Source organism: Ascaphus truei, assembly GCF_040206685.1.
Source record: "Ascaphus truei isolate aAscTru1 chromosome 13 unlocalized genomic scaffold, aAscTru1.hap1 SUPER_13_unloc_6, whole genome shotgun sequence".
Taxonomy (NCBI): Eukaryota; Metazoa; Chordata; class Amphibia; order Anura; family Ascaphidae; genus Ascaphus; species Ascaphus truei.
This window is the reverse complement of record NW_027453850.1, coordinates 708,114-727,629: the sequence shown is the minus strand read 5'-3', so window position 1 is coordinate 727,629 and position 19,516 is coordinate 708,114. Positions and strand designations below refer to the sequence as shown.

The window sequence follows — 19,516 nt, the reverse complement described above, 5'->3', positions numbered from 1 at the left end:
GGCTTGCTAGTGGCCGCCCCTCGGCGTGCCGCGCGTCATAGACGCGCGGTCACGCGTCATCGGGAGCGTGCGCCCGCTGCACGCATGTCCAGGGGCTCCCCGAGGGAGCCCTGGTGTCCCGCGATCGCGGGACAGCGGCAGGGGGTTCCGGGGGACCCGGCGGACCCGGCAGCGGTAGGGAGAGCGCCCCGATCGGAGGGCGCTCTTCCGCTGCTTCGGCGTGCGCCCGTCACACTCGGGCGCGCGCCAGGCTACTGCTGCGGCACAGAACGGGCAAATGCTCGAATAAACTGTGCCGCAGCAGTATGTTGCGGCACTGCATTGATTGACCGGTCAATCTGCACTGCTGCCTGTCACAGTGACATCCTGATCGGGCACTGTGATCAGCTATAGCACTGACCCAGGTGAGATAGTTCAGCACTTTACAAGGAGGGAACAGATGTTGTGGGTGACAGATGCTGGAGGTAGGCCAAGACTGTTGGCCAGAGTAACGTGGAGACTTACTGCACTCTGCATGCCCATCCTCTCCCTGACATCAGGGGAAGGAAGTGGCCCTGGGGTGTGTGTAGGTATGCCAGATGTCAGTGTATGCATAAGTAAGTATGCCTGTGTAGTGGGAGGTGTAGGGGCGTTAAGCTGGAGGACTTAAAACAGGCACAAAAGCACATAGATACCTCTGATTATACCGCACCAAATGCTGATAATATCATGCTGTAGCTGCACTTTACAGAAGATGATGCAGATGTCATCATTGGTTGGTGGGTTCATTAAATCAATCCATCATATCATAACCACACTGTGCATATGATGTACTGAATCAGTAACACCAGGAAGACATCTCCATGTTAGGAGTAGAGTTGAAGTTAACAGAATATGTCCAGCACTGTGGTGTGTAGCCCATAAATAATAATTGTGCACATTACCAGAACAACATACTGTCAACTGCAAGATCATTTTGCTGCTTGTAGCGTATGCTCATCCTGTACAGTGTTGTAGTAGATCCGTCTCTTCAGTGTTCACTGCAACAAAAGTAAGACATTGCATTAATATTACAGACGTTTGGGGGCTGAAATCTCACTTCGCTGCGGACAATTTCCCTTTGCATAAGATTCTTGTGATTATGTCAATGATGATCAATAACTGCATCATAACACAGCCGCTCTATACAGAAGATGTACTTGCTCTCATTGGTCATTGCGGTAATACGTCACACAATGTACAGATATAGCAAGGATTATTTCTCCCACTTGTGCATTATGGCATTATGATGGGAAATGTTGTGAGATTCTGCATTATCAGCATCACTGAATCTTTTGGAAATTAAGTGATATTCTATGTTTTAATGCAATATTATGGGTGATCAGCCGGTAAAATAATAATAGCTTGCTGTATCTGTAGCCATGCTCTACCCATGATGTGCTGAACCAATGACTGCAGAGAGATTCAGAGTGCTAAACATGACTGGAACGCATCTCTGAATAATGGGCAGCAAAGCAGTGCAGAATAGGAGGTGAAAGTATTTAAAATGGAAGATCCTTAGCAGCTGTGTGGAGAGTAGACAGTACAGACTGACCAAGTAAATGGTAAAAGGAGTAACTTCAACATTACTTGGCTTTGTTCTCCACATTGAAGCTTTCCTCCTCTTTAAATCACTAATACTGATGCCATGTGTAACCTGTACTGAGAGTTATATAATCTACTGGCCTAGATGAAACCATATGATGCAAACAGGATCCATCCCACTCCAGATTCATAGAATTGAACCACCTCAACCTTTCATAACAATCACATAGAACTGCAGCTGTGCGCTACTGCACATGTTCTTGTTATGAATGGTAGTAGATGTGGTCCTTGGGTCTTTACTTCATACTGTAGCCACACTCTACTCATGATGTATTGAATCAACGAAAACTTGCATGGTTCAGATCACAGGAAGGGGTAGAGTAGAGATGAAAATATTCAATGTGAAACCCGTAGCAGCCGGATTGTGTGGAGTCAATAAAACGACAAATACTAAATGGTAAATGAGAAATATACACATTGCTTATCTGTCTCTGTGTAGTAATTTTCCTTCTCTTCAACTGTCCTTCAAATTTTCTCTTTTGCAAGAAAAAGAACACATGGCTTCAATATTCACTTCTGTTCTGCAGTCATCCCTCCTGAAATAAAAGTTAAGCATTGCATTGTTATTATGATAATACATACAATAAACCTTGCTCCAAACCATTTGATGCAAAGCAAATCCACCTCCCACCCACAGCTGTGCTCCTTCTAGAGCATGCATGTCAAACTCCAGTCCTCGAGGGTCCCAAACAGGCCAGGTTTTCAGTAGGGATATCCTGAAAACCTGGCCTGTTTGCTGCCCTCGAGGACTGGAGTTTGACATCCTTGTTCTTGAGCTTCTACCACGCAAGTCATCCATGTGAGTGACACTGTACTGCAGTCCTGGTCTGCACACAATCTACTGAATCAATGACATCACACTGTAAAGGCAATCTACAAGATGTATTAGTTGTCCACACTTCCGAAATGTTACTTTTATGTCCAAATCACTTATTCCCATGACCTGATATTTGTATTTGTTATTTATAGGATTGTCACAAAGAGTTGATGAGGTCACCAAATGATAGTATGTAGAGAGAAAGAGAGATCTCAGAACAGAGCCCTGATGTATACCCACAGACAGATCAATAGAAGACGAAGACATGTTAGCAACAGAGATGGAGAATGTGTGACAGGAAAGTTATGATGAAAACCAGGATAGAACTGTGTTACGGATACCAAGAGAGAGTTTAGAATATGAAGGAGGAGAGTGATTGAGAGCATCAAACGCAGCAGATAGATCAAGTAGGATTAGTAGGGAAAAGTGACCTTGGGAATTTGCTTTAAGCACAGTCTGTAGAACGAGCTGTACGAAAGGCAGGTTGTAAAGGATCCAGGAGGGAATGTGATTTAAGAATGTTGACATTCTAGCAATTAGGAGACAAACAGCAGGAGGGATACAGGGCGGTAGTTAGTAAGGCACATAGGGTGTAGGTTGTTTCTGAGAAAAGGGTGACCACTACAGGCTTAAAGTAAGAGGGTAAAGAGCCAGAGAATAGGGAGGAATTGAAGATGTGGGTGAGAGTGGGGACTAAGAGATGCAGTAAGGTGTGAGGGGATACGATCTAGAGGGCATGTGGTAGAGGGAGAAGAGAAGATGATTAGCTTCCAGCTCTGTAAGAGAAGAAAAGGAGTCAAATGCAGAAGGAGAATTAGGTAGAAGGAGAGAAGGGGGAAGGGACAGAAGGAATCTCCTTGTGGGTGGCATCCACCTTGCCTCTGAAGTAGTCAAATGCTTGAGGAGAAGTGAAGGAAGGATGGCAAGTGTGAGGAGAAGGTTAGTGGAGGGAGTCAAATACAGGGAAAAAAAGACAGCGTAAATTAAATTTGAGTGTTGATGAATGTGAAAAAAAAGTAGTGTGGTTTGGCCCCAGAGAGCAGCTTTATACAGGACTGGAGACATTTTTACTGTAGAAAAATCAAATATCAATTGTGTGATTTCCTTCATAGGCATTAAGAACAGCGAGTGGAAGTGTGATGAACATGTTTGGGAATTTAGCCAAGGGTGTGGGCTAGAGGGACAAGTGTGTCAGAGCCTAGAGGGGGCATATAGATAGGAGGATAGCATTGTAAGAGTTAATAAGATTGTTAGTTTAAGCGGAAAGAGAGAGAGAGCAGAGAGGTTAGAGTAGATGTCAGAGGAGAGTTTAATTAAGCAGAGGCAAATCAGTGGGACAGGTAAGATGGGGTGAGGGGAATGACTGATTGTGAATGATGAGAGCAGAAGAGGTCATGTACAACTAGAGCCTTGTTAGTCAGAGAACGGACATTCCAGATGGCATAGGAGAAGGGAAGAGAAAAGTAAGGAAAGGAATGTGGATTACATTAGATAGGTTAACACTCTTAGCAGGGAGGCCCGATGTGTATATGAGCAGGTTCAAGATTATAAGAGATATCCCACACATCAGCAAACATAGAAGGAGACACAGAGATAGGTGTAGAGAGAGACAGAGATAGCTCTATGTAGAGAGAGAGGGACGTAGAGAGAATGAGACAGATAGGCGCAGAGAGAGGGGGCGCAGAGAGAGGAGGCGCCAAAAGAGGGGGCGCAGAGAGAGGGGGCACAGAGAATAGGATATTAAAGAGTGCTTTTCATTGAGCAGTGCAGAGATAGCTGCAATAGAGGTCTGTACAAATGGTGCAGTGTGTAGACACATGCAAAGGTAGGGGAAGGAAAGAGGAGAACATGTGGATAAAAGCAGGAGTGTGGAAGTTAGAGAAATTAGAAAAGTTTAACAGAGGAGTGAGGAAACAGCAAGCAGAAAGAACAAGAGAGAGGTTACATTGGGATGACGTTCTGTGGTAAAGAGAAAATGCTAGGAGAGAGCTTTTAAATATTAGAGGACATGAATTGAGGGAGCAAATGTATAAATCAAAACCTGAGGGGGAGGTATAGCACGAAAGCTTGCACAGCAGATTATAGTCTTAATGTTGTGTGACAAACAGCTTACTCCGGGGCTCCGCTGCTTGTCCGGGACGGTTAGAACACGGTCTTTTGGGGTAGGTTAAATGAGGAGGCGTCACGTACTGTTCCTTTAAACAGGCTGTGCCTGGTTTATTCAGTCCCAGGCACTGAGACTGCCACAGTGCATACAACAAAACACATCAAAACAAAAGCTGCTCACCTGAGCGATAACTTAACTTAGATTTCCCTAACTCAGGGTGGAAGTGGCTTTTCCACTTTCCAACAACAAAACAAGGTACTTTTGCAGAGTTAGCCAAATGAATAGAACAATTGAACCTGTGTGGGGAAGGGGCTTCTCCCCACTGTGTTCAGCAGCCTTCCAGGCTCTGGAGAAGAGACAAGAGCAAACAGGAAATCAGTCTTACATACCTGATTTCTAATTAGCATGACAGGTGACAGAAATCCCTCAGTTCCAGCGCTTGCCCAAAACTGTGGGATGGAGTGCATGTATTATAAGGCTGCACTCCCAGGCCAGACAGGATAGAAACTGTTCAGTATCCTGGGAGCCCTATATATGGAATTTATTACCATCCCCTGGTTTCTGTCACATATCCTCCCCCCCAGCTCAGACCCTGAGGGATGAGCGACCATGGATATTAGGGAGTGCATCCTTGACAACCCGTCAGCATTGCCATGTTTGTGCCCTGACCTGTGTTCCACAGAAAATTTAAAGGGTTGTAGGCTTAGGAACCACCTGGTCACTCTAGCATTCTTTTCCCTGTTTTGACACATCCAGGTAAGGGGTGCATGATCTGTGACCAACCGGAATTTTCTCCCCAACAGGTAGTATTTGAGCGTCTCTACAGCCCACTTTATTGCGAGACACTCTTTCTCTACTATGGAGTAATTTTTCTCCTGGGGATTTAGTTTCCTACTTAAATAAAGGATGGGGTGTTCCTCACCTTGAGACTCCTGGGAGAGTACCGCCCCCAGCCCTACCTCAGATGCGTCGGTTTGGACTACGAACTCTTTGGAGAAGTCAGGTGTGACCAACACTGGTTGGGCACAGAGAGCTTCTTTCAGGCTTCTAAAGGCCTGTTCGGTTTCGGGGGACCACTTTACCATAAGTGGTCCTCTTGCTTTTGTGAGGTCGGTTAGTGGGGTTGCCTTAGTCGCAAAATTGGGAATAAACCTTCTATAGTACCCAATTAACCCCAAAAAGGTCCTTACTTGTTTTTTTGTAACTGGCCTTGGCCAACCTTGTATCGCCTCCACTTTGAGTGTTTGGGGTTTGAGTAAACCTCTGCCAATAGAATACCCCAGATACTTGGCCTCCTCCAGACCAATGGTGCATTTAGCGGGGTTAGCAGTTAGTCCAGCAGACCGAACTGCGTCGAGCACAGCTTGGACCTTTGGAAGGTGGGATTGCCAATCTTCACTATGGATTACCACATCATCCAGGTAGGCAGCAGCATACCGAGCATGTGGTTTTAAAATTTTATCCATCATTCTTTGGAATGTGGCGGGAGCTCCATGTAAGCCAAAAGGCAGCACCCTATACTGAAAGAGGCCGTCTGGGGTTGAGAAGGCTGTCTTTTCTTTTGCCCTTTCTGTGAGGGGAACCTGCCAGTACCCTTTTGTTAGGTCTAGGGTTGTGAGATATCGGGCTTTACCCAGTCTCTCTACAAGTTCATCTACCCTGGGCATAGGGTAAGTATCAAATTTTGACACCGCGTTTAGTTTCCGGTAGTCATTACAAAACCTTGTTGTACCATCTGGCTTTGGGACTAAGACTATAGGGCTGTTCCACCCACTTTGGGATTCCTCAATTACGCCTAGTTTTAGCATTTTTTTAACCTCTAAACTTATAGCCTCTCTTTTGGCCTCTGGGATTCGGTATGGTTTAAGGTTAACTCGGACCCCCGGTTCAGAGACTAGGTCATGTTCAATTACGCTAGTTCTACCTGGCTGTGTAGAGAAGATTTCTTTGTTTCTGCTCACTAAATTCTGAACCTCTTGTTTCTGATGAACGGACAGGGTTTCAGCTATGCTAACCTCTGGGTCAGTTTCTTGACTCTCTGACGGACCTGGGGTTACTAGGGTTGACAAGACTTCTCTATCTTTCCAGGGCTTGAGTAGGTTTATATGGTAAATTTGCTCAGGTTTCCTCCTACCTGGCTGTCTTACCTTATAATTTACTTCTCCCACTCTTTCCAAGACCTCATATGGCCCATGCCATTTAGCAAGGAATTTACTTTCCACGGTGGGAACCAGAACTAGTACCCTATCACCTGGAAAAAAAATTCTGACCCTAGCACCCTTATTATACGTATTCCTCTGTGCTTCTTGAGCTTTCTCCATGTGTTCCCTCACTATGGGTAGGACTGCAGCAATGCGGTCCTGCATCTGGGCAACATGCTCTATTACACTTCTGTAAGGGGTAACCTCGTGTTCCCAAGTCTCTTTGGCTATATCCAGTAAGCCCCTTGGGTGTCGGCCATACAATAGTTCAAACGGGGAGAAGCCTGTGGATGATTGGGGAACTTCCCTAATGGCAAATAACAGGTACGGTAACAAACAATCCCAGTTTTTCCCATCTTTATCGACCGCCCGCCGTAACATGCTCTTTAAGGTTTTATTGAACCTTTCCACTAAACCATCTGTTTGTGGATGATAGACTGAGGTTCTGAGGTGCTTGATTTTTAGGAGTTTACATAACTCTTTTGTTACTTGGGACATAAACGGTGTTCCCTGGTCAGATAGAATCTCTTTAGGAATTCCAACCCGGGAAAACAGAACTACTAACTCTTTTGCTATGTTTTTGGCAGAGGTGCTACGTAGGGGAACTGCCTCCGGATATCGGGTGGCATAATCTAATATTACCAATATATGCTGATGTCCCCTAGCAGACTTTATTAGGGGTCCTACTAGATCCATAGCAATCCGGTCAAATGGTACCTCTATTATGGGAAGGGGTACCAATGGGCTGCGGTACGCCTTGAACGGGGCGGTGATCTGACATGCTGGGCATGAGGAACAATAATTCGTAATTTCTGCCAGAACCCCAGGCCAATAGAAGCTTCGGAGAACCTTTTCTTTTGTCTTTTCCACCCCTAGGTGTCCCCCCAATGGATGACTATGTGCGAGGTGTAACACTACATTACGGAATGTCCGTGGTACCAACAATTGTTTAGTTGTAACTGATTTTCTTTTATCAACCCGATATACTAGGTCGTTCTCTACCTCGAAGTAGGGGTAAGCAAGCGACCTATCTGGTTGGCCAAGAGTACTACTCAGGTCCCGTATATTTCCCCTTGCTACCTCTAATGTGGGGTCCTCCCACTGGGCCTTCTTAAAACTCCCAGGACTGACCTCTAGGTCAGCGAGGGTCTTATCCGGTTCTGGGGTGGTAAGTGTCTGATCAACATCCTGATTTGGGGTATTCCCTACCAAAGTAGTGATGGGGAAGGGAATTTTACAGCACTCCTCCTTTTCCCCCTTCTTATTTGGGCCCTCGTCAACCTCCATTTCTGAAAACGGGAAAGGATTTATTTCTTCTAATACTTCGTTATGGTCCGCTATTGAACTCTGGGCGCTATTCTGAGCGGGGGACCACATTTTTAGAAAATGGGGAAAGTCGGTCCCTATTAACACATCATGTGTCAGTTTGGGTACAATACCCACCTTGAAATCTAAAGAACCAAACTCTGTTTCAAAAAAAACATCAACAGTGGAATATTCATGATTATCCCCATGTATACAACAAATTGCCACTCTTTGTGAACTGTTTCCCTGTTTCTTCTTAATGGGCAAGAGGTATTCGGACACTAGTGTGACCATGCTCCCAGAGTCCAGAAGTGCCCGAACCCTCCTACCATTAACCTTTACAGATGCCCACAGATGGTTATTCAAGGGGTCCTCTGGGCTAGGGCGCATACATTGGGACAACAGCGAATAAGGTTCCACGCTGTTGCATTGCATGGGCTCATCATTTAGTGGGCAGATTTTTGCTGTGTGGCCCCTCTCATGACAATTTACACATTTAGGTACATAGTCTGTGTCCCACTTAGAGCCTTTTCCCGGCTCCCCATGTTGGCTATTGCCCTTAGTGTGCGAACCACTGTTGCTGGTGCTGCGTGAAGGTGGTCGCCGCTCTTCAGCTCCCCTTAACCCCGGTACCCTTTTACCGTCTCTGGAAGAGTCCTGGAACCTCGGGTAGTGGGGTTGCTCCACGACTGTGGGTTGCGGGTGCTCTCCTGCTGCATTGTACCTTTCTACGAGGGCCACAAGCTCATCCGCATTGTGGGGGTCACTCCGACTGACCCAATGGCGTAAGGCAGAGGGAAGTTTCCTCAAGAACTGGTCCATGACCAACCGTTCCACGATGTGGCTTGCTGAGTTGATCTCGGGTTGTAGCCACTTCCGGGCGAGGTGGATGAGGTCATACATCTGGCTTCGGGTGGCTTTATCCATCGTGAAGGACCATGCGTGAAACCTTTGGGCGCGAACAGCCGTGGTTACGCCGAGGCGGGCGAGGATCTCGAACTTCAATTTTGCATAGACGTTAGCTTCGGCTGGCTCTAGATCAAAGTAAGCCTTCTGGGGTTCGCCGCTTAGGAAGGGTGCGATTAGACCAGCCCACTCAGCTTCTGGCCATCCCTCTCTCTGTGCCGTGCGTTCAAACGTGAGAAGATAGGCTTCCACATCATCCGAGGGTCCCATCTTCTGAAGGTAGTGGCTTGCCCTGGTCATTTTCGGAACTGGGGCTGCCGCTGCCAGTGGAAGGTTACTGATAGTCCCCCTCAGGATCTCGAGTTCCTGCTGTAAGCCCTGAGCGAACCGCTGTTGCTCCTCTCTCAGCAAGCGGTTTGTCTCTTGCTGGTTTGCATTCGCCTGTTGCAGGGCTTCATTCGCGTCTTTCTGGACAGCGACATTGCGTACCAGCGCACTCACCACGTCTTCCATCTTGTTTGGAGAGAGAGAAAAAAAACTTTTTTTTTTTTTTTTTTTTTTTTTTAAAGTTCTTTAACCCCCAGACCTTTTAGTGTTCTGCCCGCATTCTCCACCATATGTGACAAACAGCTTACTCCGGGGCTCCGCTGCTTGTCCGGGACGGTTAGAACACGGTCTTTTGGGGTAGGTTAAATGAGGAGGCGTCACGTACTGTTCCTTTAAACAGGCTGTGCCTGGTTTATTCAGTCCCAGGCACTGAGACTGCCACAGTGCATACAACAAAACACATCAAAACAAAAGCTGCTCACCTGAGCGATAACTTAACTTAGATTTCCCTAACTCAGGGTGGAAGTGGCTTTTCCACTTTCCAACAACAAAACAAGGTACTTTTGCAGAGTTAGCCAAATGAATAGAACAATTGAACCTGTGTGGGGAAGGGGCTTCTCCCCACTGTGTTCAGCAGCCTTCCAGGCTCTGGAGAAGAGACAAGAGCAAACAGGAAATCAGTCTTACATACCTGATTTCTAATTAGCATGACAGGTGACAGAAATCCCTCAGTTCCAGCGCTTGCCCAAAACTGTGGGATGGAGTGCATGTATTATAAGGCTGCACTCCCAGGCCAGACAGGATAGAAACTGTTCAGTATCCTGGGAGCCCTATATATGGAATTTATTACCATCCCCTGGTTTCTGTCACAGTTGCGTGTACCTGTCAGGGTATTCAAGAAGTTAAATTCTCACAAGTGCAGAGTTCATGATGAAATGCTGAATCTAGTCCCCCTCCAATTTAATATAACTTTTCCATTCTTCATTACTGCAAAAAGCAAACAAAACAAAACCACATTGCATTACCATTTTCAAAATGGATTGAATGGCATATTCAACAGTGACTGTGTGATGCCAATATTCCCCACTCACTCGTAGTGAAGCACATATTGTACTAGTGTTGAAAGTAGGCCGGTAGAGTCAGGTACGCAGTACTGATAAAACAATAAGTGCCCGTCGTAAGTACCAGCTCCGCAACAGTGCGGGCATCACATTAGTGACGTGGATGAACATATATGGATAAGCCCATATTAAGGCATCACGTGACCAGAGCCGTCACTGACTGGGTATACGTAAAGACGCAGGGAGATGCAAGGAAAGGGAGGGAGAGAGACAGGGAGAAGATGTGAAACGGAGGAAGGCACGGATGGAGGGAGTTCTTCCGAGCTTCTGCGGGCCTCTCTCTTTCACTGGTGCATGCCGGGAGCTGGTCCCAACATCCACAAAGTGTGTGTGTATTATTGGTTGTATTTTATGGGGGTAGGAGGGTAGTGTGTATATTGTGTGTGTGGGAGTATTATATTGTGTGTAGAGGTGCAGAGGAGAGTACTAGATTGTGTATCTTGTGTAAGGGTGTTGTGTATATTGTGTTTGGAGCTATAATATTATTGGGGAGATTAGTATTGAGGAGGTATTATAGTGTGTATTGTGGGGAGTATTAGTGTGTGTATTGTTTGTGGGTGACAGATGCTGGGGTTATGCAGCAATCCCTGCACTGAGGTCCGAGGCGGCTCTGCATCGCTCGCACACACTGTGGATGACCAAGCATGTGCCCATGATAATCATGGCCTTAGAGGGATGAGTGTGTCAGAGCCTAGAAGGGGCATATATATGATGGAGGAGGGAGGAGGAGGAGGGAGGAGGAGATGATAGCATTGTAAAAGTTAACAAGATAGTTAGTTTAAGCAGAAAGTGAGGAGAGGTTAGAGATAAGGGTAGATGTCAGAGGAGAGAGTTCAATTAAGCTGAGGTATCGAGTAGGACAGGGGTGAGGGGAATGAGAGGTGGTGGATGATGAGAGCAGAAGAGGTCATGTACAAATAGACCTTGTTAGTCAGAGAGCAGTCATTCCAGAGGGCACGTGAGAAGTGAAGAGTAAAGTGAGACATGGAATGTGGATTACATTAGATGGGTTAATACGCTTAGCAGGGAGGTGGAGAGAGAGAGGCAAGAGGCAGAGAGTGGTGCAGGGGTTGAGGAAGAGATGTTGCATGTACCTTATCAGAACATTAAAGAACATCAATTCACACTGGTGCAGAGTTGATGATGAATCCAGTTCACCTCCAATTCAATTTTAACAGAAATGTTTCATTCTTCATTACTGAAAAAAAAGAAAAGTAAAAAACATTTCATTACTATTTTCAAAATGGATTGAATTCCCCCAACAATGACTATGTGTTACCAATATATCCCTCTCAGTCCCACTGCAGCATATACTGTACCAGTGTGAAAGTAGGAAGGTACACAGTACCGGTAAAACAATACGTGCCGGTACTATGCACCATATGAATTATAAGGGGATGTAAATCTCCCAGTCTCTCTCCATATCCGCAACAGAGCGGGCTCCGGTCAGTGGCATGGATGCCCATATATGGGTATGCTCATATTTGGGCATCCCATGTCACTGACCGGAGCCGGCTCTGAGTATAGGGATATATGCGGAGACGCAGAGGTGCAAGGAAATGGGAGGAGGCACGGTGAGAAACAGGGAGAGACCACAGGAAGATAGAGGGCAACAACTTCCACAAGGTACTTGTATGGGTATAATTGTTTGTATTTTGTGCAGAGGGGGTAATTTCAGATAAAATACAATTCTCCACCCTCTACGAAACAATTCCACTTTGTTCAGTAAGCCAGAAAGTCTTGGTCCCATGTGGACTGAATTTAATGCAAATAAGGTCCTTAATACACAAGTAAAGAATAAAGTTACTTATTCTCTACTGTAAGAAGTGCCACATTGCCCACTATTTGGGTCCTGTGCCCAGATTGTGACCATGCATGGCAGAGGTGAGATTCCCCCAACTCCAATTTGCTACACTCTCCAAGAGAGATAATTGTGATCAGAGGTGGAACTAGGGGAGGGTGTGAGCAGGGTCACTGCCCAGGGAGTAACCTGACTGGGGGCACGGAAATCTCATTTAGTGCATACACTACCGACACACTTTATTGAAGTGTGGTCGGTACCGCAAGCCGGGAAATCTCCCGGCTTGCTAGTGGCCGCCCCTCGGCGTGCCGCGCGTCATAGACGCGCGGTCACGCGTCATCGGGAGCGTGCGCCCGCTGCACGCATGTCCAGGGGCTCCCCGAGGGAGCCCTGGTGTCCCGCGATCGCGGGACAGCGGCAGGGGGTTCCGGGGGACCCGGCGGACCCGGCAGCGGTAGGGAGAGCGCCCCGATCGGAGGGCGCTCTTCCGCTGCTTCGGCGTGCGCCCGTCACACTCGGGCGCGCGCCAGGCTACTGCTGCGGCACAGAACGGGCAAATGCTCGAATAAACTGTGCCGCAGCAGTATGTTGCGGCACTGCATTGATTGACCGGTCAATCTGCACTGCTGCCTGTCACAGTGACATCCTGATCGGGCACTGTGATCAGCTATAGCACTGACCCAGGTGAGATAGTTCAGCACTTTACAAGGAGGGAACAGATGTTGTGGGTGACAGATGCTGGAGGTAGGCCAAGACTGTTGGCCAGAGTAACGTGGAGACTTACTGCACTCTGCATGCCCATCCTCTCCCTGACATCAGGGGAAGGAAGTGGCCCTGGGGTGTGTGTAGGTATGCCAGATGTCAGTGTATGCATAAGTAAGTATGCCTGTGTAGTGGGAGGTGTAGGGGCGTTAAGCTGGAGGACTTAAAACAGGCACAAAAGCACATAGATACCTCTGATTATACCGCACCAAATGCTGATAATATCATGCTGTAGCTGCACTTTACAGAAGATGATGCAGATGTCATCATTGGTTGGTGGGTTCATTAAATCAATCCATCATATCATAACCACACTGTGCATATGATGTACTGAATCAGTAACACCAGGAAGACATCTCCATGTTAGGAGTAGAGTTGAAGTTAACAGAATATGTCCAGCACTGTGGTGTGTAGCCCATAAATAATAATTGTGCACATTACCAGAACAACATACTGTCAACTGCAAGATCATTTTGCTGCTTGTAGCGTATGCTCATCCTGTACAGTGTTGTAGTAGATCCGTCTCTTCAGTGTTCACTGCAACAAAAGTAAGACATTGCATTAATATTACAGACGTTTGGGGGCTGAAATCTCACTTCGCTGCGGACAATTTCCCTTTGCATAAGATTCTTGTGATTATGTCAATGATGATCAATAACTGCATCATAACACAGCCGCTCTATACAGAAGATGTACTTGCTCTCATTGGTCATTGAGGTAATACGTCACACAATGTACAGATATAGCAAGGATTATTTCTCCCACTTGTGCATTATGGCATTATGATGGGAAATGTTGTGAGATTCTGCATTATCAGCATCACTGAATCTTTTGGAAATTAAGTGATATTCTATGTTTTAATGCAATATTATGGGTGATCAGCCGGTAAAATAATAATAGCTTGCTGTATCTGTAGCCATGCTCTACCCATGATGTGCTGAACCAATGACTGCAGAGAGATTCAGAGTGCTAAACATGACTGGAACGCATCTCTGAATAATGGGCAGCAAAGCAGTGCAGAATAGGAGGTGAAAGTATTTAAAATGGAAGATCCTTAGCAGCTGTGTGGAGAGTAGACAGTACAGACTGACCAAGTAAATGGTAAAAGGAGTAACTTCAACATTACTTGGCTTTGTTCTCCACATTGAAGCTTTCCTCCTCTTTAAATCACTAATACTGATGCCATGTGTAACCTGTACTGAGAGTTATATAATCTACTGGCCTAGATGAAACCATATGATGCAAACAGGATCCATCCCACTCCAGATTCATAGAATTGAACCACCTCAACCTTTCATAACAATCACATAGAACTGCAGCTGTGCGCTACTGCACATGTTCTTGTTATGAATGGTAGTAGATGTGGTCCTTGGGTCTTTACTTCATACTGTAGCCACACTCTACTCATGATGTATTGAATCAACGAAAACTTGCATGGTTCAGATCACAGGAAGGGGTAGAGTAGAGATGAAAATATTCAATGTGAAACCCGTAGCAGCCGGATTGTGTGGAGTCAATAAAACGACAAATACTAAATGGTAAATGAGAAATATACACATTGCTTATCTGTCTCTGTGTAGTAATTTTCCTTCTCTTCAACTGTCCTTCAAATTTTCTCTTTTGCAAGAAAAGGAACACATGGCTTCAATATTCACTTCTGTTCTGCAGTCATCCCTCCTGAAATAAAAGTTAAGCATTGCATTGTTATTATGATAATACATACAATAAACCTTGCTCCAAACCATTTGATGCAAAGCAAATCCACCTCCCACCCACAGCTGTGCTCCTTCTAGAGCATGCATGTCAAACTCCAGTCCTCGAGGGTCCCAAACAGGCCAGGTTTTCAGTAGGGATATCCTGAAAACCTGGCCTGTTTGCTGCCCTCGAGGACTGGAGTTTGACATCCTTGTTCTTGAGCTTCTACCACGCAAGTCATCCATGTGAGTGACACTGTACTGCAGTCCTGGTCTGCACACAATCTACTGAATCAATGACATCACACTGTAAAGGCAATCTACAAGATGTATTAGTTGTCCACACTTCCGAAATGTTACTTTTATGTCCAAATCACTTATTCCCATGACCTGATATTTGTATTTGTTATTTATAGGATTGTCACAAAGAGTTGATGAGGTCACCAAATGATAGTATGTAGAGAGAAAGAGAGATCTCAGAACAGAGCCCTGATGTATACCCACAGACAGATCAATAGAAGACGAAGACATGTTAGCAACAGAGATGGAGAATGTGTGACAGGAAAGTTATGATGAAAACCAGGATAGAACTGTGTTACGGATACCAAGAGAGAGTTTAGAATATGAAGGAGGAGAGTGATTGAGAGCATCAAACGCAGCAGATAGATCAAGTAGGATTAGTAGGGAAAAGTGACCTTGGGAATTTGCTTTAAGCACAGTCTGTAGAACGAGCTGTACGAAAGGCAGGTTGTAAAGGATCCAGGAGGGAATGTGATTTAAGAATGTTGACATTCTAGCAATTAGGAGACAAACAGCAGGAGGGATACAGGGCGGTAGTTAGTAAGGCACATAGGGTGTAGGTTGTTTCTGAGAAAAGGGTGACCACTACAGGCTTAAAGTAAGAGGGTAAAGAGCCAGAGAATAGGGAGGAATTGAAGATGTGGGTGAGAGTGGGGACTAAGAGATGCAGTAAGGTGTGAGGGGATACGATCTAGAGGGCATGTGGTAGAGGGAGAAGAGAAGATGATTTGCTTCCAGCTCTGTAAGAGAAGAAAAAGAGTCAAATGCAGAAGGAGAATTAGGTAGAAGGAGAGAAGGGGGAAGGGGGAAGGGACAGAAGGAATCTCCTTGTGGGTGGCATCCACCTTGCCTCTGAAGTAGTCAAATGCTTGAGGAGAAGTGAAGGAAGGATGGCAAGTGTGAGGAGAAGGTTAGTGGAGGGAGTCAAATACAGGGAAAAAAAGACAGCGTAAATTAAATTTGAGTGTTGATGAATGTGAAAAAAAAGTAGTGTGGTTTGGCCCCAGAGAGCAGCTTTATACAGGACTGGAGACATTTTTACTGTAGAAAAATCAAATATCAATTGTGTGATTTCCTTCATAGGCATTAAGAACAGCGAGTGGAAGTGTGATGAACATGTTTGGGAATTTAGCCAAGGGTGTGGGCTAGAGGGACAAGTGTGTCAGAGCCTAGAGGGGGCATATAGATAGGAGGATAGCATTGTAAGAGTTAATAAGATTGTTAGTTTAAGCGGAAAGAGAGAGAGAGCAGAGAGGTTAGAGTAGATGTCAGAGGAGAGTTTAATTAAGCAGAGGCAAATCAGTGGGACAGGTAAGATGGGGTGAGGGGAATGACTGATTGTGAATGATGAGAGCAGAAGAGGTCATGTACAACTAGAGCCTTGTTAGTCAGAGAACGGACATTCCAGATGGCATAGGAGAAGGGAAGAGAAAAGTAAGGAAAGGAATGTGGATTACATTAGATAGGTTAACACTCTTAGCAGGGAGGCAGAGGCAGGGAGGCCCGATGTGTATATGAGCAGGTTCAAGATTATAAGAGATATCCCACACATCAGCAAACATAGAAGGAGACACAGAGATAGGTGTAGAGAGAGACAGAGATAGCTCTATGTAGAGAGAGAGGGACGTAGAGAGAATGAGACAGATAGGCGCAGAGAGAGGGGGCGCAGAGAGAGGAGGCGCCAAAAGAGGGGGCGCAGAGAGAGGGGGCACAAAGAATAGGATATTAAAGAGTGCTTTTCATTGAGCAGTGCAGAAATAGCTGCAATAGAGGTCTGTACAAATGGTGCAGTGTGTAGACACATGCAAAGGTAGGGGAAGGAAAGAGGAGAACATGTGGATAAAAGCAGGAGTGTGGAAGTTAGAGAAATTAGAAAAGTTTAACAGAGGAGTGAGGAAACAGCCAGCAGAAAGAACAAGAGAGAGGTTACATTGGGATGACGTTCTGTGGTAAAGAGAAAATGCTAGGAGAGAGCTTTCAAATATTAGAGGACATGAATTGAGGGAGCAAATGTATAAATCAAAACCTGAGGGGGAGGTATAGCACGAAAGCTTGCACAGCAGATTATAGTCTTAATGTTGCGTGTACCTGTCAGGGTATTCAAGAAGTTAAATTCTCACAAGTGCAGAGTTCATGATGAAATGCTGAATCTAGTCCCCCTCCAATTTAATTTTAATATAACTTTTCCATTCTTCATTACTGCAAAAAGCAAACAAAACAAAACCACATTGCATTACTATTTTCAAAATGGATTGAATGGCATATTCAACAGTGACTGTGTGATGCCAATATTCCCCACTCACTCGTAGTGAAGCACATATTGTACTAGTGTTGAAAGTAGGCCGGTAGAGTCAGGTACGCAGTACTGATAAAACAATAAGTGCCCGTCGTAAGTACCAGCTCCGCAACAGTGCGGGCATCACATTAGTGACGTGGATGAACATATATGGATAAGCCCATATTAAGGCATCACGTGACCAGAGCCGTCACTGACTGGGTATACGTAAAGACGCAGGGAGATGCAAGGAAAGGGAGGGAGAGAGACAGGGAGAAGATGTGAAACGGAGGAAGGCACGGATGGAGGGAGTTCTTCCGAGCTTCTGCGGGCCTCTCTCTTTCACTGGTGCATGCCGGGAGCTGGTCCCAACATCCACAAAGTGTGTGTGTATTATTGGTTGTATTTTATGGGGGTAGGAGGGTAGTGTGTATATTGTGTGTGTGGGAGTATTATATTGTGTGTAGAGGTGCAGAGGAGAGTACTAGATTGTGTATCTTGTGTAAGGGTGTTGTGTATATTGTGTTTGGAGCTATAATATTATTGGGGAGATTAGTATTGAGGAGGTATTATAGTGTGTATTGTGGGGAGTATTAGTGTGTGTATTGTTTGTGGGTGACAGATGCTGGGGGTATGCAGCAATCCCTGCACTGAGGTCCGAGGCGGCTCTGCATCGCTCGCACGCACTGTGGATGACCAAGCATGTGCCCATGATAATCATGGCCTTACAGGGATGAGTGTGTCAGAGCCTAGAAGGGGCATATATATGATGGAGGAGGGAGGAGGAGGAGGGAGGAGGAGGAGATGATAGCATTGTAAAAGTTAACAAGATAGTTAGTTTAAGCAGAAAGTGAGGAGAGGTTAGAGATAAGGGTAGATGTCAGAGGAGAGAGTTCAATTAAGCTGAGGTATCGAGTAGGACAGGGGTGAGGGGAATGAGAGGTGGTGGATGATGAGAGCAGAAGAGGTCATGTACAAATAGACCTTGTTAGTCAGAGAGCAGTCATTCCAGAGGGCACGTGAGAAGTGAAGAGTAAAGTGAGACATGGAATGTGGATTACATTAGATGGGTTAATACGCTTAGCAGGGAGGTGGAGAGAGAGAGGCAAGAGGCAGAGAGTGGTGCAGGGGTTGAGGAAGAGATGTTGCATGTACCTTATCAGAACATTAAAGAACATCAATTCACACTGGTGCAGAGTTGATGATGAATCCAGTTCACCTCCAATTCAATTTTAACAGAAATGTTTCATTCTTCATTACTGAAAAAAAAGAAAAGTAAAAAACATTTCATTACTATTTTCAAAATGGATTGAATTCCCCCAACAATGACTATGTGTTACCAATATATCCCTCTCAGTCCCACTGCAGCATATACTGTACCAGTGTGAAAGTAGGAAGGTACACAGTACCGGTAAAACAATACGTGCCGGTACTATGCACCATATGAATTATAAGGGGATGTAAATCTCCCAGTCTCTCTCCATATCCGCAACAGAGCGGGCTCCGGTCAGTGGCATGGATGCCCATATATGGGTATGCTCATATTTGGGCATCCCATGTCACTGACCGGAGCCGGCTCTGAGTATAGGGATATATGCGGAGACGCAGAGGTGCAAGGAAATGGGAGGAGGCACGGTGAGAAACAGGGAGAGACCACAGGAAGATAGAGGGCAACAACTTCCACAAGGTACTTGTATGGGTATAATTGTTTGTATTTTGTGCAGAGGGGGTAATTTCAGATAAAATACAATTCTCCACCCTCTACGAAACAATTCCACTTTGTTCAGTAAGCCAGAAAGTCTTGGTCCCATGTGGACTGAATTTAATGCAAATAAGGTCCTTAATACACAAGTAAAGAATAAAGTTACTTATTCTCTACTGTAAGAAGTGCCACATTGCCCACTATTTGGGTCCTGTGCCCAGATTGTGACCATGCATGGCAGAGGTGAGATTCCCCCAACTCCAATTTGCTACACTCTCCAAGAGAGATAATTGTGATCAGAGGTGGAACTAGGGGAGGGTGTGAGCAGGGTCACTGCCCAGGGAGTAACCTGACTGGGGGCACGGAAATCTCATTTAGTGCATATGTTGCGGCACTGCATTGATTGACCGGTCAATCTGCACTGCTGCCTGTCACAGTGACATCCTGATCGGGCACTGTGATCAGCTATAGCACTGACCCAGGTGAGATAGTTCAGCACTTTACAAGGAGGGAACAGATGTTGTGGGTGACAGATGCTGGAGGTAGGCCAAGACTGTTGGCCAGAGTAACGTGGA

The 19,516-nt window shown here is 45.7% G+C and overlaps 2 long non-coding RNA genes across 3 annotated transcripts; both read right to left on the bottom strand.

The window, feature by feature from the left end:
- Positions 1 to 923: 923 nt before the first annotated feature.
- On the bottom strand, positions 924 to 11,599 carry LOC142474121 (uncharacterized). 2 transcript variants are annotated; one of them, XR_012790127.1, is made up of 4 exons: positions 11,502 to 11,599; positions 10,169 to 10,273; positions 2,040 to 2,159; positions 924 to 1,019 (listed from the first exon to the last, which is right to left on the bottom strand). It is a non-coding gene; the product is annotated as an uncharacterized LOC142474121 (long non-coding RNA). The 2 variants fall into 2 exon arrangements; XR_012790128.1 differs by lacking the exon at positions 10,169 to 10,273.
- Positions 11,600 to 13,417: 1,818 nt separating this feature from the next.
- On the bottom strand, positions 13,418 to 18,483 carry LOC142474120 (uncharacterized). The gene is made up of 4 exons (XR_012790126.1): positions 18,395 to 18,483; positions 17,053 to 17,163; positions 14,528 to 14,647; positions 13,418 to 13,507 (listed from the first exon to the last, which is right to left on the bottom strand). It is a non-coding gene; the product is annotated as an uncharacterized LOC142474120 (long non-coding RNA).
- Positions 18,484 to 19,516: the final 1,033 nt, after the last annotated feature.